Source organism: Phyllobates terribilis, unplaced genomic scaffold (assembly GCF_046119375.1).
Source record: "Phyllobates terribilis strain yellow unplaced genomic scaffold, ASM4611937v1 Scaffold_4__5_contigs__length_816908805, whole genome shotgun sequence".
Taxonomy (NCBI): Eukaryota; Metazoa; Chordata; class Amphibia; order Anura; family Dendrobatidae; genus Phyllobates; species Phyllobates terribilis.
In genome coordinates, this window is record NW_027362764.1 from 534,988,847 (window position 1) to 535,016,756 (window position 27,910).

A 27,910-nucleotide genomic window follows, 5' to 3' on the forward strand; every position below is an offset into this window, starting at 1 on the left:
TCCCTCCTCCCTCTTACAGACATTAGCTCCTTACATGATGCAGGTGCTGCTGCCACTTTATACAACACCACAACAGCTGCAGCTCTCGATTCGGTCGCCCCCCTCACGCATACCAAGGCTCGCACAATCAACAGACAACCCTGGCACACTAGCCTAACTAAAGAACTGCGACGGGCCTCCAGGGTTGCTGAACGTAGATGGAAAAGGTCCCACTCCCATGAGCACTTCATCGCATTCAAACAGTCCCTCACTACCTTCAAGTCCACACTCACTGCAGAAAAACAAACATACTTTGCATCTCTCATATCCTTCCTGTCTCACAACCCTAAACAACTATTCAACACCTTCAATTCTCTCCTCCGTCCCCCAATGCCTCCTCCCTCTCCTCTTATTTCAGCCGAAGACTTTGCCTCATTCTTCAAGCAGAAGATTGACACCATCAGACAAAGTTTTTGCCTAAAGCCCCCACAGCCCCCCCCCACACCTACTCAACCCTCCTCCTCCAAAACCACATTCTCCACCATTTCTGAAGATCAACTTTCCTTGACCCAATCCCGTCCCACCTCATCTCAAACCTTACCACTATCTTCATCCCAGCCCTAGCCCACCTCTTCAACCTGTCACTAACAACTGGTGTCTTCCCCTCATGCTTCAAACATGCCTCAATCACACCCATCCTCAAAAAGCCCTCCCTTGACCCATCCTCCGTGTCTAGCTATCGCCCCATATCACTTCTCCCCTATGCCTCAAAACTACTGGAACAACATGTCCATTCTGAACTGTCCTCCCACCTCTCCTCCTGCTCCCTCTTTGACCGCCTACAATCTGGTTTCCGACCGCACCATTCTACTGAAACTGCACTGACTAAAGTCACAAACGACCTACTAACCGCCAAATCTAAGCGACACTACGCTGTCCTCCTCCTCCTAGACCTGTCATCTGCCTTTGACACAGTGGACCATTCCCTCTTACTCCAGACTCTCTCATCTCTCGGCATCACAGACTTGGCCCTATCCTGGATCTCCTCATACCTAACAGACCGGACATTCAGTATCTCCCACTCACAGACCACCTCCTCATCTCGCCCCCTATCTGTCGGTGTCCCCCAAGGTTCAGTTCTAGGACCCCTGCTCTTCTCCATCTACACCTTAGGCCTGGGACAGCTCATAGAGTCTCATGGCTTTCAGTATCACCTCTATGCTGATGACACACAGATCTACCTCTCTGGACCCGATATCACCTCCTTACTAACCAAAATCCCACAATGTCTGTCCTCTATTTCATCCTTCTTCTCTGCTAGATTTCTAAAACTTAACATGGACAAAACAGAATTCATCATCTTTCCGCCATCTCATTCAACCCTCCCAACTGACCTATCTATCAACGTCAATGGCTGCCCACTCTCCCCAGTCCCTCAAGCTCGCTGCCTTGGGGTAACCCTGGACTCGGAACTCTCCTTCAAACCACATATCCAAGCCCTTTCCACTTCCTGCCGACTCCAACTCAAAAATATCTCCCGGATCCGCACATTCCTAAACCATGAATCTGCAAAAACACTAGTGCACGCCCTCATCATCTCCCGCCTTGACTACTGCAACCTCCTGCTCTGTGGCCTCCCCTCTAACACACTCGCACCCCTCCAATCTATCCTAAACTCTGCTGCTCGACAAATCAACCTGTCCCCCCGTTATTCCACAGCCTCTCCTCTCTGTCAATCTCTTCACTGGCTCCCCATTGCTCAGAGACTCCAGTTCAAAACCCTAACCATGACATACAAAGCCATTCACAACCTGTCTCCTCCATATATCTCCGACCTAGTCTCTCGTTACATACCTGCACGCAACCTCCGATCCTCACAAGATCTCCTGCTCTACTCCCCTCTTATCTCCTCCTCCCACAACCATATACAAGATTTCTCCCGTGCTTCCTCCCTACTCTGGAACTCTCTACCCCAACGTATCAGACTCTCGCCTACCGTGGAAACCTTCAAAAGGAACCTGAAGACCCACCTCTTCCGACAAGCCTACAACCTGCAGCAACCACCGCTCCACCATACCGTTGCACGACCAGCTCTACCCTCACCTACTGTATCCTCACCCATCCCTCGTAGATTGTGAGCCCTCGCGGGCAGGGTCCTCGCTCCTCCTGTACCAGTCGCTGTCACATTGTGTTCAAGATTATTGTTATTGTAATTGTTCTTGTATTATACCCCTTTTTCACATGTAAAGCGCCATGGAATAAATGGCGCTATAATAATAAATAATAATAATAATAATAATAATAATAATAATAGAATTAACCTGAACATATGATGGAGAAATTCCAGTAAATGTAATTTTTTTAAAACTGTTTGATGGGGACAAATAGAAACAATGTTGATATGTGGGTGTAATAACAAGGTATAAATAACCTTGGTTCGGTGCATCATTAACAAAATATAACACAACTCAGTGAGCGAAACCCCAAACATTGTGTATTGTAACAAAAAAAAAGTCATGATATATTTTCCTGGCCTGAATTCAAGCAGAAGCCAAATGCTGGCGTCCCTGAGCTTTACATAACACAAATCTTGACTCCTAAAAATAAATACAGCATAACATCTGTCATTCATAAATGATATTTTCTGCTGTGTTTTTTGGAAATAAAACAATTATTTACTTTAGCACTTGCATATTAAATTTCAGCAACCTCTTGGAATAAATCTCTCAGCTGGCACCACAGGGCAATTCCAGACACAAACACTGCTGTGATCTATGTGACTAGAGGAGAGATCAGTATAAATAAAACGTGCTTTTCTTCATAGCTTTCTTTATTTTTCTTATTAGTTGGGGAAGATATAAGTGAGATGAGGAAGAGCGTCTTATTAAACACTCCACTCTAAGTATCCTTTTATTCTTAATTTCTGCCTTGTTCCTGGAAATCGTGTGACCTACTTGCAGCACAAATGTCACAGCTGAGTTTAGAATTGCTAGCAATTCTACAAGTTCTTGTGAATGCTGTCAGCTAAACACATATAAATTAGTCATATGTTGTTGATGTAACAACTTGCTACTTTTTTTTTTAAGTTATGTTACATGAATAAAGACAATGTTGTATGTTTTATGCAGTGGAGGATGGTATTCTTATTCTTCAGCTGCCAGCACAGATTCACAAGTAATGGGGTTGCATTTAAAAAAGGACACACAACCAGTGGCCTTTGCACAAGTCTGCAATCTTGGAGGATTCATCTTCATCATAACTCCCACTGACATTTTATTATTTGTTAGTGCAATTAAGTTGTATATGCAATTTCAATGATATATGATAATTAACCACTTCTTTACCCAGGTTTTGTGTATCAAAACAGATTATTCTTTCCATATAGGATCAGCAAGTCTTGCTCCCAAGACTCCCCGGAAAAGACCCCAATTCTTTTCTTTCCCGCAGCTGCTGCAGAGGAAATGGCTGTAAGTTCAGGTCTAAAAGTCTAAGTGGCAATGATTAGCAACATAGAAAGGGTATCTCGAGTGGAAAATCCCCACTATGATATCTATATACCCTAATAGTACATATGAGCAGAAGTTACAGGGAATCTGTCAGTAGGATCAACCCTCCTAAGCCATCTGTATGGGCACACAAAATATTAATATTATTATTTTTTATTATTATAGCGCCATTTATTCCATGGCACTTTACATGTGAGATCATAGAAAGATGAATGAAAAGATACCTTGATATCTGTGATCCGATGTTTTATTCCAAAAAAATAAAATTTTTATTAATATGTAAATGAGTTGTTAAGCTCTATGGACCGGACATAGATCTCTCTGAGAATCTGCCTACAGAACCTATTTTAAATGAAAGGGGGCATTACCAGTGTGAGACATGTAATGACTGACAGTCTGCTCTCCTCATCTACATGTCTCACACTGGTAATGCCTCCTTTCATTTAAAATAAACTCTGGAGGCTTATTGTCAGCGAGATAAACGTCTGATCCGTAGATCTTAACAGCTCATTTATATATGAAGAAAGACGTCGATTTCTCTGGAATAAGACATAGGATTACAGATATCAAGGTATCATTTTATTCAGCTTCTTATGACCTAAAGTGGGGAAAATAAGTATTTGATATCTTGCCGATTTTACAAGTTTTTCCATCTACAAAGAATGACGAGATCTGTAATTTTAATCGTAGGTACACTTCAACTGTGAGAGACAGAATCTAAAAATACAAAACAGAAAATCACATTGTATGATTTTTACATAACTAAATTGCATTTTATTTCATGAAATAAGTATTTGATCATCTACCAACCAGCAAGAGTTCTTGCTCTCACAGACCTGTTAGTTTTTCTTTAAGAAGCCCTCCTACTCTGCACTCATTACCTGTATTAATTGCATCTGCTTGAACTCGTTACATGTATAAAAGACACCTGTCCACACACTCCATCAATCATACTCCAATCTCTCCACCATGGCCAAGACCAAAGAGCTGTCTAAAGACACCAGGAACAAAGTTGTAGACCTGCACAAGGCAGGGATGGGCTACAGGACAATAGGCAAACAGCTTGGTAAGAAGGCAACAGCTGTTGGCACAATTATTAGAAAATGGAAGAAACACAAAATGACTATCAATCCTCCTCGGGCTGGGGCTCCATGCAGGATTTCGCCTTGTGGGGTAAGGATGATTCTGAGAAGGTCAGGAATCAGCCCAGAACTACACAGGAGAACCTGGTCAATGACCTGAAGAGAGCTGGGACTACAGTCTCAAACATTACCATTAGTAACACACTACGCAGTCATGGATTAAAATCCTGCAGGGCACACAAGGTCCCCGTGCTCATGCCAGTACATGTCCAGGTCCATTTGAAGTTCGCCAGTGACCATATGGATGATCCAGAGGATGCATGGGAGAAGGCCATGTGGTCAGATGAGACCAAAATGGAACTATTCGGAATCAAATCCACTCTCTGTGTTTGGAGGAAGAAGAAGGTTGAGTACAACCCCAAAACACCGTCCCAACTGTGAAGAAAATGTAAGATCACCCATGTCAATCACTGTAACCTGTTTGGCCAGTCTTAGTGAGATCTCCAGGCACGGTGTAATCCGACTCTTTTAAATACCTTTGCAGCAAGCAAAGGGGTGTGAGAAATCCCCCCTCCCCTAGCAGCTGCAGCTGCTGACAGGATGTCACTTTGTTTGTCCCTAACATGTGGTCTTTTGTTAAAGTACTATACTTCCATACCGAGTTGTGGAAGAACTATATGTCCCAGCTCTTCAGAAAATGGATTTTCTAGCTCAGGGGGAGGATGAGGCGATACCCATGACAGCCTCTTGGACACTCCTAGGACCAGTATGTTTGGTCTCCACGCGTAGCAGGGGCCCGGCTGGATCCGTTGACACCAGAATCGGTTTCCTGGGACCATCCAGTACGGTGGTATAGCCCATTTTAGATTTTGGAGTCTCTTAGCTAAGACGGAACAGGGGTGGAGACTTGGGCTTGAGTAGGGGGAATAACCCAGAGAGTTTAAAAACTACTGCAGGTCTCCTCCCACCGGTCTTTTCCTGGGGGAGCTCATGACATCAAGACGTGTTGGAGAAGTCCACCAGCCAAGCAGGGCCCACAACTTCCCCCATGTGGCCGCCCATCATCCGAGCCAGGCTTTCCATCTAAACTGGTAACTGACTTTAAGATCAGCTTAGCTTGATGTACCATGCTTTTGTATTTGTAACTCTGACCATTGTATATGTAACCCTTATGTATATAGTAGAGTAGATCTTTTAGTGAGCCCTTATGGCAATTAAATATATAATTTAATCTTGGTCTGTTCTTTTATCTTGACCCCCGAACCTTACGTCTGTTATTCGGTCCAACGAACACGCTACCGGGCTGGTTTCTAGCCTGATATAAGTCTGTTATATCAAATAGGAACTGGTGGCAGCTCTATCGAGGCCAACAAGGCTCTGCTTCACTGGAGTAGTGAAAGAGCCTCTCAGCCTGTCAGGGGTGTGAGTGAGCGTGGGGCCACGTTAGTGACTGAGTGGACCACCTTTTCTCACTCCCTTGTGCCTCTCTGTACCCGTGTGGACAGGAGGTGAGAGTGTAGAACTGTACTAATCTGACCTTATGTGTCCTTAAGGGGGGTGCGGAACGTCACGTTGGTGCGAAAGGTAGATCCGTATCACGTGCTCCGTCTGGCGTAGTGTGACATTAGGTGGGTGGCGGGGTGTGGATCCACCTCAAGAAGCGGCAATAGTGGGACTCTGCAGGGCCCCTCTGGAGCCGTTCCTTCACACCAACCATTAAACATGGTGGGGGAAACATCTTACTTTGGGGATGCTTTTCTGCAAAGGGGACAGGGCGACTGCACCGTATAGAAGGGAGGATGGATGGGGCCATGTATTGCAGGATTTTGGCCAACAACCTCCTTCCCTCAGTAAGAGCATTGAAGATGGGTCGTGGCTGGGTCTTCCAGCATGACAATGACCCGAACCACACAGCAAGGGCAACTAAGGAGTGGCTCCGTAAGAAGCATTTCAAGGTCCTGGAGTTACCTAGCCAGTCTCCTGACCTGAACCCAATAGAAAATCTTTGGAGGGAGCTGAAACTCAATGTTGCCCAGCGACAAACCCGAAACCTGAAAGATCTGGAGAAGATCTGTATGGAAAAGTGGGCCAAAATCCCTGCTGCAGTGTGAGCACAGTTGGCCAAGAACTACAGGAAACGTCTAACCTCTGTAATTGCAAACAAAGGTTTCTGTACCAAATATTAAGTTCTGTTTTTCTAATGTATCAAATACTTATTTCATGAAAGAAAATGCAAATTAATTATGTAAAAATAATACAATGTGATTTTTTAAACTTTTTTTTAAGATTCTGTCTCTCACAGTTGAAGTGTACCTGCGATAAAGATTACAGACCTCGCCATTCTTTGTAGGTGGGAAAACTTGCAAAATTGGCAGTGTATCAAATACTTATTTTCCCTACTATTCATGCCCATATAGACTGTTTAGGAGGGTTAATCTTCCTGACAGATTTCCTTTAACAAGTAAACACTTACCTCTGGCAATCTCTTATATAAAAAGTAAAAAAATAAATAATAAAGGATAATAATTTTGTTACTGATGCACAAAATTTATATATATATATATATATATATATATATATATATATATATATATATATACAGTGCCTACAAGTAGTATTCAACCCCCTGCAGATTTAGCTGGTTGACACATGCGGAATTAACTTGGCATTGTGACATTTGTACTGTAGATCAGCCTGGAAGTGGGAAATGCACTGCAGCAAATATTGTTTTGTTTTTTTTGTTTTTTGTTTTTTTAAAACGTTAAAAGTTAATTCAGAGTGTCATTTATTATTCAACCTCTCAATCCACAAGAATTCTGTTTGATCCCCCTAAAGTATTAAGAAGTAGTTCAGGCACCAAGAATAATGAGCTTCACATGTGTGGATTAAAGATCTCTTTTGCCAGCCTTTTCTGACTATTTAAGACCCTCCCCAAACTTGTGAACAGCACTCAGACATGGTCAACATGGGAAAGACAAAGGAGCATTCCAAGGCCATCAGAGACAAGATCGTGGAGGGTCACAAGGCTGGCAAGGGGTGCAAAACCCTTTCCAAGGAGTTGGGCCTACCTGTCTCCACTGTTGGGAGCATCATCCGTAAGTGGAAGGCTTATGGAACTACTGTTAGCCTTCCACGGCCTGGACAGCCTTTGAAAGTGTCCTCCCGTGCCGAGGCCAGGCTTGTCCGGAGAGTCAAGGCTAACCCAAGGACAACAAGGAAGGAGCTCCGGGAAGATCTCATGGCAGTGGGGACATTGGTTTCAGTCAATACCATAAGTAACGTACTCCACCGCAATGGTCTCCGTTCCAGACGAGCCTGTATGGTACCTTTACTTTCAAAGCGTCATGTCAAGGCTCGTCTACAGTTTGCTCATGATCACTTGGAGGACTCTGAGACAGACTCGTTCAAGGTTCTATGGTCTGATGAGACCAAGATCGAGATCTTTGGTGCCAACCACACACGTGACGTTTGGAGACTGGATGGCACTGCATACGACCCCAAGAATACCATCCCTACAGTCAAGCATGGTGGTGGCAGCATCATGCTGTGGGGCTGTTTCTCAGCCAAGGGGCCTGGCCATCTGGTCCGCATCCATGGGAAGATGGATAGCACGGCCTACCTGGAGATTTTGGCCAAGAACCTCCGCTCCTCCATCAAGGATCTTAAGATGGGTCGTAATTTCATCTTCCAACAAGACAACGACCCAAAGCACACAGCCAAGAAAACCAAGGCCTGGTTCAAGAGGGAAAAAGTCAAGGTGTTGGAGTGGCCTAGTCAGTCTCCTGACCTTAACCCAATTGAAAACTTGTGGAAGGAGCTCAAGAATAAAGTCCACATGAGACACCCAAAGAACCTAGATAACTTGGAGAAGATCTGCATGGAGGAGTGGGCCAAGATAACTCCACAGACCTGTGCCGGCCTGATCAGGTCTTATAAAAGACGATTATTAGCTGTAATTGCAAACAAGGGTTATTCCACAAAATATTAAACATAGGGGTTGCATAATAATTGACCCACACTTTTATGTTTAAAATTTAATAAAATTCAACTGAGCAACATAACTTTTTGGTTTGTAAGATTTATGCTTCTTTTCATAAATCCTACTCTCGTTTGCAGTTTGAAGGCTCTAACTTATTTGCATCTTATCAAACCAGCTAAATCTGCAGGGGGTTGAATACTACTTGTAGGCACTGTATATATATATATATATATATATATATATATATATATTAAAAAGTCCTAAATGCATGAATTTTGATGATTAAGATGGATCCCAATCTCAGCTAACATCTGAAAGCCAAAAATCAAATTTAAATGTTTTTTTCTCTCTTTGCCTTCCATGACCAAGATAGGCGTAATTAATTATAGGTCCTAGACACCAAAAGAGGGGAATATGAAAACAGCTGAGTACAGCTTTGCTCTGCTTTTGGTGAAATGAATGTGAGCTGTGGAAACAGCAAAGTAGCATTAGCTACACTGTTGGTGCAACTCCCGAGTTGCAGAAATAGCATAGGTCCTTGTGATTTGTTGTTTCTGTAACTTCACTTGATTTCTGCAGGAATCATGCAAACTGCATAGCACATCTGTACTCCACTGTTGTCATACTCTGGTGGCCAGGAATTATCTTTGCCAAGCACGGATTCAGCTTTTTTCACTACACTGGCAGAGTTGTTAGGTGGAATATGCACAGAGGATCCTACTGCCCAGCTAAGAGCCGCTTTTGGTTTTGCTTCTGCCCTAGCTTGCAATTCCCTGATTCCCAGAGAATTTTTTTTTCCTGCAGCTCGCTCCACCAATCAGAAGCTACTCTACAGACGCAACCCAAGGCTCCTGCTGTGAAAATCAGATCCCTTTATATAGAGGTAAAAGGGTGAAACCTTTGAAGTAGCAAGACAGAATGGCTAGCACACAGCCCAACCAAGGAATCCCACTTTGAAAAAGACGGTGTGATACAGTTTTGTGCATCACACATCATAAAAAAAGAAGTAGCAGTGCACTCTTCCAGATACTCCACACCAGCTGGCACAAGTCATCGTAATGTATCTCACCCTTACTGAGATGGTGACTAGAAACCTGCAGTTTTCCATAAATGTTCTCACTTAGGTCAGCCAAGTAAGTCGAGTTATCTCAATAAAGAGAAAAGTATAAGCAAGTACTGCACACCTGCTTGGCATCACTAATATCCTAGAGCTGAATAACTGGAAATGTATATGTGATGTCTCTAATATAAATAGTATATATGTTTAATTTGGGGTTTGTATTTGGGGTTACATTTTATTATGGGGAGATTTTTTTTGTTAACCTTCTTACTTTTGATTTAGTTTCACAATTCTTTTCTATTATAAATGTTGCCAATTAATTGTTGTTGGAATTAATGGCGCTATAATAATAAATAATAATAATAAAATTGTGGAGAATTATTTAGATATAAATGTATCAAATGTACATAATATTTATTGTATTGATTGTGCAACATATCACAAGCGAAGGTTGCAATTTCCCTATAAAAAATCAAACATGTACGTTTATTCTAATGAAATGTGTGGGCGCCATACTCTTACTTGTCTTTTACCACAATTTGCACTGTTCAGCAGCCAGTTGCTATAGGACTTGGATATCAGAAAAAGACAATGCTTTTTGTTTAATGGCGCTCCAGAAAGCCTGTCCTTCTAATCCAGGGGTTCATTTATCGTCATAATGTCCCTTCAGTTCCGGGAGACAATACTATCCATGACTAAGTTAAAGATGGGTGATAAATTGGACAGGGATTTAGTTATTGATAGTAAAAATGTCTTCTTTTTATGACCTAATCAGTTGGTTAGTGTTCTGTTATCTTATTGAAGGGGAGAGGTGAATGGATTAGGAGAAGACAAGGAGTATAATAGGGTTACAATGGCTGGGAGTATCCCTGATATCTTTCTTGTGCTGGATCATGTTGCCATATTCCGTATGAAATAGAATAAATGTAAATGGTTTGCTATCATTACATCTTAAAGACAAGCACTAGATATTATTTATCAGCTCCTCTCCGCAGTAAAAACACTACAAAACAAATCTGCAGAACAACGCTGCATGCTATTACCGTAAACAATATAGAAGCTGCTTTATCTTTTATTCTGCTCTAACATATTCTTTTACGACGCTTGTATTTCTAGGTTTACCTTGAGAACAAACATGGCTGCCATATTCTTCTCCGTGTAGGAGCTGAATAGAGATTTGTATATAAAAAAGATTCATAGTTTACAATGTTCCCATTAAAGATGTTGTCTTAGGTTGTGAGGAACACCACCCAAAAACAAAATGCCTTCGTTTTTTTACATAATGGGGTTTACGACTTTGACTGCAAAGGGTTACTGCGACGTATATCTAATATAACCTTTTTATGTTCGGCTTCTCGCAGTCGCTCCATTAACATCTTTATTTTTACTTTACGCTGTAAAAAAAAAAAAGAAAAGAAACAACAAGGATGAAAGAAATATTTATTGCAGTGACAACGTAGCTTTCATGGAAAGATTGCTGCTTGCCTTTCTTCACAGAACAGAAAATCCACATACGAAGTCTACAGCTTGGCACCTGCTTTAAAACCTTCTTGATGAAGCAAAGGTTGTCTTCATTAAGAGCATTAATATTCATGCCGCATGGTAATTTTGACACAGAAAAGGTCTCTGTAACCTTTTCTTGTGTGAGAAATTTTTACTTCTCAAGGAAATTACAGTCCAGCAATGACTTAATTAATGCTGGATCTCCTCGGCAGGTTTTGAAGAGCTGTCAGTTTGGGCTTCTAGTAGCTGTCAAGCACGGAGACTAGACTGGCGAGACAGAGTGAAGGGAAGAGCGACCTGAATCCATGTGCCTGTAACACAATACACTTTAACAATTAGAACCAAATTACTGTGATATATTTGTACATTAACACAGCTGGAGAGAGTAAATGACTGATATTTTTTATGATTTCTTTCCCCTTAACTGCTTTTCTCCTGTTTTTCCAACTGGCTTGAACAATATCATGAAATTAGAATACTCCCTCTAAAGAACTCAATATGACATTATATTGCTATGATGTGGCTTTCTAAGGTAAGACCGTGTATGGCATATTTGTCTGCTGTGGATATGGCCACAGTGAACCCACCACAAAAACTGCATTAAAGGGAACTAGTCACCTAATTTGTGCTGTCCAAATCACGGGCAGCAAGAATCAGAGTCCGGCTGCACGAATGCAGCTAAGTACATTTTTCTCTGCATTTCAGAGAAAGTATCCTATAAAGATATGGCCAGGGACCATAGAAATAGACCAGACTTGTCCAACCTGGCCATCATCTATCAGCTCTGCTGAAGGTCATTGACAGGTCTCTCGCTATGTGAGAGTCCTGTCAATCACCTGCAATGGTATTGAGAAGAGCCGGATGGTGGCAGGACTGGACTAGTTTTGTCTATTCCTATGTCCCAACCCGGATCTTTAAAGTATATTTTTTCTGAAACTCTCGACTGTTTCAGAGAAAAATATGCCTGGCTTCAATCTTGCAGCCAGACTCTAATTCATGCTGCCTGCTGTTCGGGCAGCATGAATCAGGTGACAGGTTCCCTTTAAAATCATAGAATGCATGGATTTTGTGAAAGAATTTGCTGAGGTGAAATCCATTGTCAAAACATACAGCATGTGTGAATTCACCGTCTCATATAATGTCCTATATTTATGGTCTAATTTAAGTATCTTGGTTAAGCATTGAGAATACCTGTATACAAAAAGGCTAACCATAAAACACTGGTAAAATGTAATTACATGGCCTAATTTCACCAGTCATGCAGCTAGAAATATGTCCCACCTCCATCGCCTTAAAAATAGAACAGATCCTGTGTTTTAGCAATAATTTTGGCTAAGGAAAGCCCCTCCAAATGTCCATTTTTTTGTGTGGCTTGCTTAAAATCCAGGCATTATAGTTGGCCAGCATACATGACCTCTCTCAATAACCTACAATTGTGGGGCATTTAATGAGTGCAATTACACCAATTAGTTCTATATTAGTGATGCTTCTGTCTGAGAGAAGTCTGTCACGACTTTCTTTCAAAACTATCTGTCATGACTTTTTGTCAAAAAATGAGTCTGTGACAGAAATCCTAAGGGTGCCCTCACAAAATACTGCTGGTTATGCTGCAGAAATTCTACCCACCAATGACCTCTTGATTTTGAAACAAAAATGTGTGGTAAAGTATTGACCGTGTAGCCAGCAGGAGCAGAAGATGGCTGACAGCCCCTGAAGAGATTTACTGATGTGACTTAATCTTTTATTTGTATGTTTCTGCATGGTATACTGCATGACACTGATGCAAGGTATTGTGATTTTATGGTTAACTGTAATCAATTTTATGTGAAAGCTATGGGAGAATAAGCAGCTGGGCAGGGAAGAATTACAGTGGGTCAGTCCCTGCAGCTGAGCAGAGCCTTGGGAGATGTTACTAGGTGGTTCAGTTAGGTTTTGTTCTGGGTGTGGAGTCCTTATGGAGAGTTTGACAGTCCAAATGTTTGGATCCCAGACACGACAGGAACACCATTGATGCCCTGGAAAATGGAGTCGAAAGAAAGAAAAGCTTAGCTGTGTCAAGTATGCAGCTGAGAGCCTAGAAAGGTATAACTGTAGATTTGAGGGGTCCCTGAGACAGCATAAGACAAATTGAAGCTGAGGCAATGTGTAGGTCAGATCTGAAAGTGGTAGTAAAGGGTATGCCAGGCCGGTTCACAGGTACTTTAGCAAAGAGGGCTGTACTCAGAAGAGAAGCATGTCTGAAAGTATGGAGGGCTCAGATTAGCTATGTCATGTAATTGAAATGTTGCTAGCTAGTGATATGCTGCTACATGTAAATGTTAAGCCTGTGCCTCTCATCAATACAGAAGATGTACCATGCAACCAAGTGTATGTATGTTTCAACAGTTCCACGGTAAAAATCAAGTTAAATTTTATTAAGTGGACTGACTCCATCCTTGTCACAATAATGGGCACTGGCTCCCTATGTCATCATTAAGAATTTGGCTATACAGGGAAACACCTACAGAACTTAACAACAGACCCCTGTGGAACCCATTTACCTTGTGAGCTGTTACTCATAACAACAAATCACAGTGCAGCTTTTATTTTTCAACAGCAAAAACAAAATGACTGGAAGATCAGACTATACAGGGTTTTTAGCATTGTCTGTACATAAGGCCCCATAGACACAACTAAATGTTTTATCAATATTTTTTTCAAAGCTGCTTAATTTTTCATTGTCATACCTGGCAACATCGCTGTTGGCAAAATAAGGGTAATTAATTCCCTCCACAATCTAAACTACAAATGCCCCTAACTGATTTTGTCCCTGATGTTATATCTTGACCCCACATCTCGCCCCCTCTGGCCTCTGGCTTGTTCATCCAGCCACCAGCCCTCCCATGGAAGCAATCCAGTGCACCCTGTTGTATGATCAGATCCCTGTACAGGACCCCTGTAAGACCTTATATTTCTGGCCCAGGACATGATTGAATGTGCTGGGATGGTTTCAGAAAAATCAGCACAATTCCAGAAAATTTAGGACTGTTGGTAACTATTCATTTTAATTAAATATATAAGAAGGTCACAAAATGTGAGTCATGTCTCAGTTTAAGGGCAATGCTTTGCGTCCCAGCGGTCAGACAGCTGTGACAAACAGAACTTAGACGCAAGACACCATGTGCTTGGGATATAGTAGCTGAAGAAATGACAACCCTAGGTAATGACTGGATGACCACCACCACCGCAGCTTCACGGGATGCAGAATCTGGAGTGACAAAGCTTCTCTTGCTGCCATTAATACTGGTCTTATGCTAAATTAGTACGTAGACTGTACTTTCACAGCATTACCATCCTGAACTTTAGAAGCTCATCCACATTTTAAAAAAATCCGGAAAAAAAAAAACCACAAACTATGTAACAATAAAACGGAGCTGTTCTCTAAATATGGGTAATGTATTGATGTAATGGCTTCTTGCAATAAAAAGGATTTCAGACTGTGTCCTGCGATACACTTATGATGATTTATAACCTAAGTCTGTGACTTTTGACATAGGACAGAGCTTTCCTTAAAGCTATGAAAACATACATAGGTCTATTTTATGATGTTCTTAAATTTTCTCTGTAATAATTACATTTTATTCACCAGTCTTTTCCAGCATGGTTAACCCCTCATTTACAAGCTGCTACGTGTAAAATTGCAAAGTGAAGTGAAACATATTGAGAAAACCTGTGATGATGAAACTCGTGAGAACTCATCGAAGCGATGCAAAATTACTATCTATGGAATAATATACAGATCAGCCATAACAATAAAAGCACTAATAGGGAAGTGAATAACACTGATTATCTCATGACAATAGCACCTGTCAAGGGGTGAGATATTTTAAGCAGCAAATTAGGAGTCATTTTGTAAAGTTGATGTGTTGCTTGTAGGAAACTGTCAAAGCTCAAGGATCTGAGTGATTTTGACAAGGTCCAATTTGTGATGGATAGACGACTTTGTCCGAGAAAAACAAGTCCAATCCATGACGGCCTCACCTCATAACTTGCAGGACTCAGCAGACCTGCCGCTAGTGGCTTGGTGCCAGATAACACTGGACTGGTTGTGGTGTCTGTGACTCCATAGTTCAATGCTCTTGGCAAAACAAGGGGGGCAATACAATATTAGGCAGATAGTTTTAATGTTATACTTAATTGGAGTACATGCAGATGAAGTTCTTAAAATCTTCACCTCTAGAAACAGTAATATTCCTTAGATTCCTACTAACACAAAGATGGCAAAATTCTCTCAGAATTCAATCAACCTGTCAAAACACTGATTCATCAAGATTGGCGTAGTGATGGCATGGTAATGTTCTGTGAGAAAGTACTACATCTATATAGGCATTTTGACAATTATAGGTGTAGTTCACGAAGGGCGGATACATAAATATGAATAGCCTGTTTTGCCTTTGAGCAGTACAGTAATTCACCTACTTCATAACAAATATTTCTACACACTCACACATCATATACAGTCCTGCTCATCGTTATTGGCACCCATGAAGTTTAAGTACATAATGTAGAATATCTCCTGAAAAAAATTAATCAAGTGAAAAAGTTTTTTGTATAGAGCACTCGTGTTATATACAAAAGAGAAAATAATAAACAATAATTTAAAACCAAAAACAATGGGAGGGAAAAATAGAGAAACTTAAAGCTTGCTGTGTCACTGGTATTGGCACCCCTTACATTAATTTAGTATGGAAACGCATTTTGACTCGCCTGTGGTAAATCACAAAAAAAATTCACCTGTGATTAATTGTTGGTGCCCATGTGACATGAATTAGCCAATTAATGATGACTTCAGTGTTTTAAAAAGCCACATGGTAGGCTCTGTTCCTTTGTCACAATGGTGAAGACAAAGAAGCTGTCTGAGGACATCAGCATTATTATTAGCAAACATAAGACTTCCAAAGGGTATAAGGCCATCTCCAAAGACCTTGGTATCCCAGTTTCAACAGTGCGCAGTGTTAAGAAGTTTGCCAATCATGGAACCATCAAGAACCTCTTTGGACGTGGGGGAAAGAGGAAAATTGATAAAAGATGTCTTCGAAGGTTGGTGCGAATGGTGAAAATAACACCACATCAAACATCCAAAGACTTGAAGGCCAACCAGGAACAGTCTGGGGTCATAGTTTCAACAAGTACCAAATGCCGCACACTAAACCAAGCAGAGCTTTATGGGCGAAAGCCAAGGAAGAAACCATTGCTGAAGAAAAGACGTAAAAAGGAATGACTTATCATTGCCAAAGAGTACTTTGACAAACCACAATCCTTCTTGGAAAATGTTCTGTGGACAGATGAAACAAAAATAGAGCTTTTTGGCAATGCAAAGCAACAGTTTGTTTACAGACGGCAAAATGAAGCTTATAAGGAAAAGAACACCTTACCAAAAGTTAAGCATGGTGTTTGATCCATAATGCTGTTGGGTTGCTTTGCTGCATCTGGTACTTGAGGCTTTGACTGTATCACAGGAATCATGAAATCAGAGAATTATCAAGAGATTTTGGAGTGAAATGTCCTACCCAGTGTAAGAAAAATTGGTTTGAGTCAAAGATCATGGGTCATCCAGCAAGACAATGACCCAAAGCACATATCCAAAAGTATATAGGAATGGTTGAAAAAGAAAAAATGGACTGTTTTAAAATAGCCAGCAATGAGTGACCTCAATCCCATTGAAAATCTTTGGGGTGAGCTGAAATCTGCCATTGGGAAAAATAACCCTGCAAACTTTCAAGAGCTTGAACAAACTGCAAAAGAAGAGTGGGAGAAAATTCCACCTGAGAAGAGCAAGAAGCTTATAGATGGCTACAAGAAACGTTTGGAGGCTGTCAGCAATGCCAAAGGGTGCGCAACCAAATATTAATTAGGGGTGCCTTTATTGCTGCACATGCGGTTTATTCTGTTTTTTCTTTGAAATTGCAACATGGAAGTTGAAAAACAATGGGGGTTTTTGTTGTATTACTTTGGACCACTAATTAAAAAATCCAGAGGATATAACTTTTGTACATTTCCATTTATTTCTGAAGATATATTACAGTCAATGAAAAAAATGAAGGGGTGCCAATAATAATGAGCAGCACTGGATATATATATATATATATGTTTATATATATATACATATATATATATATATATATCATGCCATAAATTAAAAAAATGCATAGAATGAAACCTGGTGCTGTGTTATCTAGTTTCCATTTCCATCACATTTCATGGTATGGGTTAAAAAAAATTTCAGTTTTGTCAAAATTTTGAAAATTGTTCTTATATCCAGTGAGATATTGAAATCTTACTTTTCAAAAGGGGTGTACTCATTTATGCTGAGTAGTATATATATATTATTATATATGTACAGTTGAAACCAGAAGTTTACATACACTATATAAAAAGACACATATGCATGTTTTTCTCAATATCTGACATGAAATTAGAATAAACCTTTCCCGTTTTAGGTCAGTTAGAATTACCATAATTTTTAATATTTGCCAAATGCCAAAATAATGAGTACCTGTACGTCATATGTCGGAACATCTTCCCGATCATGACATACAGTTATGTCAAATATCATTAAGGGGTTAAAAGCTCCCAAAAATGCACCGAATTTAAAACAGAAATTTACTCTTGGAGGGATTGAGTGGGATTTGCACAAAACAAAATGTGATATTTATTTAAAGTTGCATTTCATGAGTCTGTTTAAAACATCTAGATACACAGAGTTGTCAAAGAAAAATTTAAAAAAGACACAAAAAAATGAAAATGTAAAAAGTGGCGCAAAATGTATAGAAAATAAGGTGCGTATACTACACAGGAACAAATTACTCCAAAAAAACTGAAGAAATAAGAATGATGAATCGGGGCCATACAGTACAAACAGATACTGCATCCAGATTTTTATATGAAAGAATGGATTTAATAATAATTTTTAACTACATCAATAAACCTAATTATTCTCCAGGTCAAAACAATGAACTACAAAAACCGTCAAGGATCTTAGTCGTAGGCCAAATGTTCTTAGATTTGGGAATACTCATATGTTCACCTTTAAACACCATGTTGTTTTTAGGTCACTAATTATGTACTGATTTTTATATGTTTATAATAGCTATAGCTTCATTTTTCTGATGCAGAACTCTGTCAAATCAAAGCTGAACCCACCTATTTTGATGGGACTGTCCGACCTGCAGATGTATATGGCAGATTTTCAACTATGTTCATATTGGGCAGTTTAAATTTAAGCACCTGCGGCTTTCTCCCATTTCCTAACTGAAACCACACAAACGCTAGACCGACATCGCTGATTGTTTTACAGTTATCTCATTTGTACGAGAGATAATTCATGCTCGTATGTGATTCTTTAGGGACTGCCTTTCGAGCACTTGCAGGAGGGTTGTAAACTGGAATAAAATTTGATTTTTGTATTCAAACTTCTGTTAAAACAGCACAAAAAGGTATTTTTCAAAACCTCTACAGCTCCGCTATTTAGTGGTGCCAGCGATTATACATTGTGAAAAAATGTTTAAAGATGAATTTCCACCAAAGTTTATACAGTGGTATGAAAAAGTGTTTGCCCCCTTCCTGATTTCTTATTCTTTTGCATGTTTGTCACACTTAAATGTTTCAGAACACAAAACAAATTTAAATTTTCGACAAAGATAACACAAGTAAACAAACAATGCCGTTTTTAAATGAAGGTCTTTATTACTATGGGATAAAGAAATCCAAACCTACAGGGTCCTGTGTGAAACAGTGTTTGCCCCCCCCACCCACTTAGAACATAAATTAACCATGGTTTATCACATCTGTGGGAAGCAAAGTTCAATTTTCCTAGCCACAGACAGGCCTGATTACTGCCACACCTGTTCTCAATCAAGAAATTACTTAAATAGGACCTGCCTAACAAAGTGAAATATACCGAAAGATCCTAAAAAGCTAGACATCATGCTGCAATCCAAAGAAATTCAGGAACAAATGAGAAGCAAAGTAATTGAGATCTATCAGTCTGGAAAAGGTTATAAAGCCATTTCTAAAGCTTTTGGACTCCAGCAAACCATAGTGAGAGCCATTATCCACAAATGATGAAAACATGGAACAGTGGTGAACCTTCCCAGGAGTGGCCGGCAGACCAAAATTACCCCAAGAGCGCAGCGACGACTCATCCAAGAGGTCATAAAAGACCCCACAACAACATCTAAAGAACTGCTGGCTTCAATTGCCTCAGTTAAGGTCAGTGTACATGACTCCACCATAAAAAAAGAGACTGGGCAAAAATATCATGCATGGCAGAGTTCCAAGATGAAAACCACTGCTGAGCAAAAAAGGTCTCGTCAATAAAGGCTCATCTTAGTTTTGCCCAAAAACATCTGGATGATCACCAAGACTTTTGGGAGAATTCTCTGTGAACTGACGAGACAAAAGTTGAACTTTTTGGAAGGTCTATGTCCCATTACATCTGGTGTAGAAGTAACACAGCATTTCAAAAAAGAAACATCATACCAACAGTAAAATATGGTGGTGGTAGTGTGATGGTCTTGGGTTGTTTTGCTGTTTCAGGACCTGGAAGACTTGTAGTAATAAATGGAACCATGAATTCTGCAGTCTACCAAAGAATCCTGAAGGAGAATGTCCGGCCATCTGTTAGAGACCTCAAGCTGAAGCGTACTTGGGTTATGCAGCAGGACAATGATCCAAAACACACCAGCAAGTCCACCTCTGAATAGCTTAAGAAAAAAAAATGAAGACTTTGGAGTGGCCTAGTCAAAATCCTGACCTTAATCCAATTTAGATGCTGTGGCATGACCTTAAAAAGGAGGTTCATGCTCAGAAGCCCTCCAATGTGGCTGAATTACAACAATTTTGCAAAGATGAGTGGGCCAAAATTCTCCCAGAGAGTTGTAAAAGACTCATTGCCAGTTATCGCAAACGATTAATTGCAGTTGTTGCTGCTAAGGGTGGCCCAACCAGTTATTAGGTTTAGGGGTCAATCACTTTTTCACACAGGGCCTTGTAGGTTTGGATTTCTTTTTCCCTCAATGATAAAAACCTTTATTTAAAAACTGCATTTTTTTGTTTACTTGTATTATCTTTGTCTTATATTTAAATTTCTTTTGTGATCTGAAACATTTAAGTGTGACAAACATGCAAAACAATTAAAAATCAGGACAACACTTTTTCACACCAGTGTATATTGAACTGGACACACAATGTAATAGTTGCTGCAAAGCAAAATAAAATATATATTTATTTATTTATTCATTTTGCATCTCTCTTGCGGAGATGTTAGCAATCAAATATTTGGCACCTAATGAGTTAACTTTAGTTAGGTCTAAGTGAGTGTTATTAGTTTTCACTGGTGAGGTTGTACAAATGCCTCCTCTGTGACACTGACCAATCATAAGCAGGCAGCAACATAGAAGTGCAGAAGGACTGGTAATGATGTCATCAGAGTCACATGCCCAGAGATCAGAGGTCCTTGTGCACTTCTGTGTTGCTGCCTGATTATGATTGGTCAGCATTATACAGGAGGTAGAAGTACACAGCTCCAGTGAAAACTATTTAATAGCACCCATTTGGACGCAACAGAAAGGCTAAATAAAAAAAAAACCTTTGCATTCTGCTCTACAGCCACTATTACATCATGTGTCCAGTTCAACATGAAAAACTTGGTGAAATTCTGTAAATGATATAATTTTGCCTGTCTGCAGTCACCACTAGAGGGAGCTTAAGAGCTTACTGCATACTTGAACTCAATAATAATACAATATTCAGGAAGTGCCTCCTTGTAGTGACACTGAGCTGTCTGTACAGTAATGCCGGAACAAGGAATTTGGTTCTCATTGTCAAAAACTGGAGCACCAAATTCAGCTGAAATTCAGCTTCTGTATTAAGAAATTAATCAGAAATTGAAAATTAAAAAACAAAACAAACAGCTAAATGTTTTTCAAGGTTGGAGGTTCACTTTTAAATGTATATTCACATGCTTTAGGCAGATCATCAAAGCTCCTATTCATAAGCTGTGGATACACCAGTTATATTCATATGTTCTGCGCAGACCACTGAGACTTGTTATACATTTCAGTGTTCAATATATAGTATTCGGTCAAACACTGGCCCATTTAGTGCTGTAGTCATGTAATTCTAGAGGAGCAATCAAGGTTCATAGATATTCATGTTCCATAGATAAACCGTTCATTTTTGTCATATGTTTTGGGGTAGACAATTGAATATCAAAATTATGTTCTCTGTATTTCACGGAGTCTTATGTTCATGCGTATTGGGTGGACGACTGGGGCTAAAAAAAAGTACGATTATGGCCAATTGAAATAGATTTTATCTTTGTTACAGTACCAAATAGTTTTATAAAGACATTATTGTAAAATACTAAATGAAAAAGATCACTTATTGAATCTCATTGTCAGTCTCATCTGGACACTTGTGCATATTAGTCAATGATGCGTTCTCCTAAAATCTCTGCAGCCGAACACTGCAAAGAGTGAACGATGGTGAATATAACGAAGCTCTGCAGTCTGTACAGTAAGAAAATGTCAAAATCCTAACTAGGTATATAAAGCAGTATATTGTGAGATGTATATTACTGCAGTCTGCACTATGCTGGAGGAGTAACACACAACATTTACAGTAGAAAAAAAATGAGGGCAGCTTTAAAATTTACAAGGTATCACACTTCCTCCTTCTCTTTCTAAAATGGAAGGGATAAATTTCCAGTGCTTCCATATAGCTAATGCAGTGTTTAGCATTCCATTAAAACGATAACATTGAAAACAGCCACAAAAACAGCAGAGTGAGAAAACGTCTAACCCACAAATCTCTTTCAACTCCTGTGGGAAAGGGGCTCGACCAGTTTCAAAATGGCAAGCTCATATATCTGGAGTGAATAATAACCTGCAAAAATGTGTTCAGATGAATAACACTGAAAAGGGGAAAGGGATTCAGAAGTCTGAGGGACTTATTCTCTACCCAGGTCAGCTCTGGAAGCCTGAACACCACAAAAACGGTCTCATTCATTTAATTTGGGGCTGGACTTCACTACAGAAGATGGGAAAAACATGCGGATAGCTTTCAAATGCCGTATTCTTTAGTGGGACTTTTGGATTGTTCTCGTTTTCATTCTCTTCACGTCTTCTCTCCTACTCAGGTAGGAGTTCCAAGGGTTAAAATGTTGTATTTTTCCTATTTTCAGTTAAAAATAAAGTGAGTACTAACTCTTTACATATATAGTTATGTGTGAATGCATGCGTGTAACCTGGAATATTGCAAAAATGAGGACGATGTTAAGCAGCATGGATTCTATTGTTTGGTCATATTCTTCTCTGAATTCTAATAAGCCAGAAGCTGCAAATCCAAATATTCACTATTTGAAAAGAAAAGTAGGAATGGATTTTATATAAGGCCCCAGACATACTTCTAATAGGTTGTAGTCAGAAATAATAAGGTCTCATAAACTTTCATGATGTCCACATTCTTTTTCTGTGCATGAGACACAAAGATAACAGGTTAATCTGCAGGGTAATAGCGTTTTGAACCTGCCCTGCGCCAGCACTTAAAGCCCCACTGCCAGGAGGAAATTAACTTCATTCCTCCCAGCAGCATTCAGGTTTCTGTCATGGGGGAGGCGTTGGTGTGGATTTAGCCACAGCTCTGTGTATAGAGAGCGGCGGCTGTAACCATGACCTCGGCACTGACTGGCATCATTAGGATTGGCTGTCAATCAGTGCCAAGTTGTGGCGGATACAGCCACCGCTCTCTATACACAGAGTGGGGACTGAATCCACACCAGCCCACCCCTATGACTGAAGCACAAATGCTGACGGGAAGAATAAAGTTAATTTCCTCCTGGCAACGGGGCTCTAAGTGCGGGCGCCGGGCAGCCTCACAACATCATTGACCTGCAAAGTTTTTTCATGTGACAGGTTCCCTTTAATGAATACATAAAGCATTTTATACATATGACTTATATTTGTGGCATTTATTAAACACCATAATAGCAATGTCATTATGATTTTGCAGTCCTTCAATTCTAGCTCCTGGAGAGCTGCAGTATGACATGACCTGTACCATTATGCACTCTGTTCTCATTATATAGATGTAGAAAACGCTAACTGCCACATGGTGGTACAGTGGAAGCTTTGCACCAACTATGCTATCTGTTTGGAGAAGCCAATAATATATTTTCTATTAAAGTGGTCACACAAATAACATATAGGATATACTATGTTAAAAACATAGCCCACCTGTGATCAGTTGAAAGATTGCTACAGGTATATAGTCTGAGCTTCTATACCTTCCATGTTATGACTAATATTTCTATGAATATTTTTGATAAAGGCAGACTTACAATTAATTGCACAAGGGCCAAGCAGACATGTGGTCACACCTATTGCTCCAGGGGAGCTACAGACAGTGTAGCGCCCATGTGTTAAAGCTCATCAAAGAGCACCCCTTATGTTAGCAATATCCTTACATGTTATCTATTACACAGAAGCATAGCTCCCAACCGTCCCGGATTCAGTGGGACTGTCCCAATTTGAGGGCTCATTCCCGCTGTCCCGGCACATCAGAGTCTATTTAGACTCCTTGAACTCTCCTCTTTATGTTTGGGCAGAGCAGAGCACAATTGTGATGTAGTAGCTGTACAGTTCCCTCCAACTACCTGAATTTATCTCTATTACCACTATACTAAGGCTGGACAAGCTGGTGGTTGGCTCCTCTGGAATGTGCACCCTGGTACTACATGCAGATTGGGAGTTGTGCTACCCACAACTATTATATGCGGAAGAATTCAGGGTACTGAGGAAACATGAAGCTGAAGTGTCAGTGTTCATGCTTCTTGTGGCTGCTACAAACCATGGAGTCACAAGAAGTATGATGGGGAGGGCATATGAAGTCGGAAAGGTCTGTGAGAATAGTGAAGGAGAAAATACAAAGAGGCAAGTGTAATAAATGTAAGGAGGGAACAGAAGAAATTGGAAATTTGCCTGGAAAGGGGGATGAGGGAAAGCTAATCTGTTGTGGAAAAAAAAGAAGGCAATTGCAAATGACAAGTGACCGTTTGATAAAACAGTCATAGCTTTATCTAGCATAACAATTAGAACATTTTCCAGCCAATTCTTGATTAAAATACTTCAAAAACTTGTTTTTCATATCGTAAAAATTGGCACTCACAATAAATCCAAGCAGGATATAGTTTACTACACGTTTCAGACTAAAAAAAAGTAATTTACTATTTGTTATGTAGTCTTCAGCCACAAGGGGCAGAAGTGGCATCTCCGTGCTGAGAATCATTGAAAGCTGCAACTAAGGTGAGGTGGACTACACCTGTTTGCACAGCTTCATCTAGACATGATAAAAGTCCAGCATTCATTCAGTGTGATGTCTGCAGCAGGAGGTCCTGTCTATGTAAGAGCCGGGAGCAGCATCAGACTTGTAAGGACATGACCCCATTGCTTGCAATCCACTCTGCTTGACTGTATCCATAGATGGATTAGTCTTGACAACAGGCAGTGGACAGAAAGTTGTTCAAAATGAAGACACACAGTGGCTATAAGTTTAGAGCAATTTTTCTCTAAAAAAAACAGTAAATTAAAGTATACACTAGTATACACTACATTAGCCATCAAATAAGAATTTATTTGTTGAAACAATAATTGAAAGCTGATATTGAGTTTGTGCTAAATGTAGAGATAACTATGTTCTCTGATTTCAACGTAAAATGATTCTAAGGCACCTTTTACATTGCTCTCTTTCCCACTTTCAGTGGTCTCATCAGGGCTTGCATCCAAATACCCCATGCAAAACGGGATTCAGGTGTATACGCCGATAGGACCAAAGATTATAATGGTGCTGACAGAGTCAACGTGTGCTCTGCCGTGCATCATTTGTGGGCATGTACACCTACTGGAGGTGGACACTCAGATGCGCCTGGGTGTCCGCCTCCAGTAGGCGTATTAGCCCGAAAATGATGCATGTGTGGCGCCCCTGAGGGTTCGGTCGCCACAGAGGTATTGCATCTCATCCAGAGGTGTGGTATCTCACTCTCAGGTAAGGAAGGAGTATGGCTCAGGACCCTAACACTACATCCACTACACCACATTTCCGGGGGACAGGGCGAGATTGCTCCTACGGGAGAGCACAGTCCCTGATCCCTGGCTGGAGTGGGGAGGAACCACTTAGAGAGGGGGAACCAGGTAGTGGATGGGGTGGAGGACGTAGATCCTGGGAGCACTGGAGTAGGAGGTATAAAAACAAGGAACCATCTTAGATCAGTGTTCAGTTCCAGTCAGACAGTCTGAGGAGAAGTGACAGGAGCAGAGGCTCTGCATGAGCTCTGCTCCATAGGCAGGCCTAGTCAGGAGGCCTGAGCCTGGAAGGAGAAGAGAGGACAGGGAGCAGGAAGGCTCCAGGAACCGAAGGGACCCTAGGGGTACGGGCCGTGCAGCAAGCCACCCGTACGCCCGCCGCTACTAGAAGAGTAGGGTGGGTCAGGCCAGAGACGGGGAACCGGGTCCCCCAACCAGCAGAGACTACAGGGCTCAAGTGGGAACCGGAGGCTGCAGGACTTTAGGTACAGCAGGCCGTCCACACCAGCCACTAGGAAAGTAGCCACATAGGACCCAGGGGATGGAACCTACGTCGCCCGCTAAGGCCCGAGGACACTGGACAGAAGTGCCTCTAGGTGTGAGGTACAAGGAAAGAAGGCCAGAGAGGACACACAGAATGGGGTCCTGATAAATACTCTGGAGATACCTGAGGGTCGGCTGAACCTCTCACTGCGTGAACACAGGACACCGTGGGCCTTGCACTGGCGCCTGTAACTGTAACTGCTTTGACTGTGAGTAAAGGATCTGGGACTGCATCGTTTGGACTCTGTGATTATTCTTGCACCGCGACACCTTGCACCATCACCACCATCATCCATTCACGCTGCCCTGAAGCTCCACTCTTCCTGTGGGGAGTTACATCACCTTGCTGCACACATCATCAGCTTCAGTGGACTGCTCCGCAGCGGCGGTTCCCACTAACCGCATTCCACAGGTGGCGTAGTCGGACTATATATAACAGAGACCCATAGACTACCCCTGGTTTGACCGCCCTGGGTCATGGACCGGGTCACCGCCACGGTGACTACAAACCCTAGCGTCTACAAGGCCCGGCTCCGGGTACCCCCACGGCCCAGGGGGCGCGTCACATGTCAGAGCACACATTGACTCTGTCGGCACCATTATAGTCTATGACCCAATTTTGTGGGGTGTTCAGAAGCAAGCCACAATGGGACCACTGAACATGGGCAAGAACATATATGACTATATGGCAGAGGATCTTTTTCCCTCTCAGGCACATGAGCTCAGTTACAATTTCTATCTTTGTACAACCTATAATTATAATGCTACTGTCTAAAAAGTAGAAATAAGTCAAGGGTAAATGTGGCATTATAAAGTTCTTAGGTAAAAGGGCTCATAAATACAGTGGGCACTCATTGTAAATGATTGTATGGCATTGTAGTTGAAAGAAGTAATAATGTTGAAATGTGTCCGTAAAGCTCACGCTTTATAACCATTCTACAAAAAGAACAAATGAGAACAAGCCAGCTACTATTTATTGACTGGTTTATATCATCATTATTACATGTCTTAATTCTAACATTCATTATATGCTCTTCCCAGCCCTCGTCTTCTGCCCAGAATATACATTTCCCCATGTATATGATCCTGCTTTGTGTAGTATGCAATCATATTTTTAGTGTATTATATGCAGCAGACAGTTAAAAATGTGAACATAAGGTAGCATTTCTTTTATCATATCCCATAAAAATAGCAATTTGCTAAAGCCCTTGTAGCACAGTATGGAAGGTGGTGTATTTTACTGATAATGTAGAGATGACAGATAGTCTTCTACCAGGAGGTTGCAATGGTTCTTTCCTGTATGGCATAATAAATCGCTAGGAGCTAAGAAAGAGGACAGTGCCGGCTCTTCTCCTCCAGTAGCCAAATAACTCAGCTCCGGCTCAATAATTATGCTTTGTGAAAATATGGGATTAATTAGACCAGTACACCAACACACTGTAGTCTCATTAAAGGGTGAACAGCATTTTCATAGATACTGCCACTTGAACAGGGCTTCAGCTAATGTGAAAAGACAAAGTCATCTCTTTCACACTGCTGCCTTATTATCTTACTTAACCCCTGTGTGGCAAATTAGGCTGTCTGGAAATAAATAGGTGTCCCCCTTTTAAAGCAGTAGGTGCAGAATTGCTGCTGAGGGTGACACATGGCGCCCAAAGGGTTTCTATTACTTTATTCCGGCTCTCACATTAACCGATTCAAGAAATAAGGAAACGAACAATAAGTATGAATCACTGTATCAAAGAATTACGGGCCTCACAAAGGCTTTGTATGTGCACCGTCCCCGGCATGATTTAAAGGTAACCGGTTACACATGGAAGGGGATTTTTTTTTTTTAAGCAGATTAATAGAGTGTGAAAAAAGCCACCAGGCAATGAAGTTTATTTAACACATACACATGTATTAGAAGAAAGCGTCTATTGAAACCCTTGAAATACATTTCCTTTAAATAGGAACTTCTGGGTGTGATTTACAGTAAAGCGTTCAAATGTGTTGAATACAAAAGAAAAATTCATAGTGGATAGAAACTGCTTAAAATAAATACGACTTAAAACCTTTATTGGTTCCAATTCAATTTTTTTTCTTACAGCATTTTATGGGTAATAAATTATCTGCTCATACGTACAGGTTATACTGCA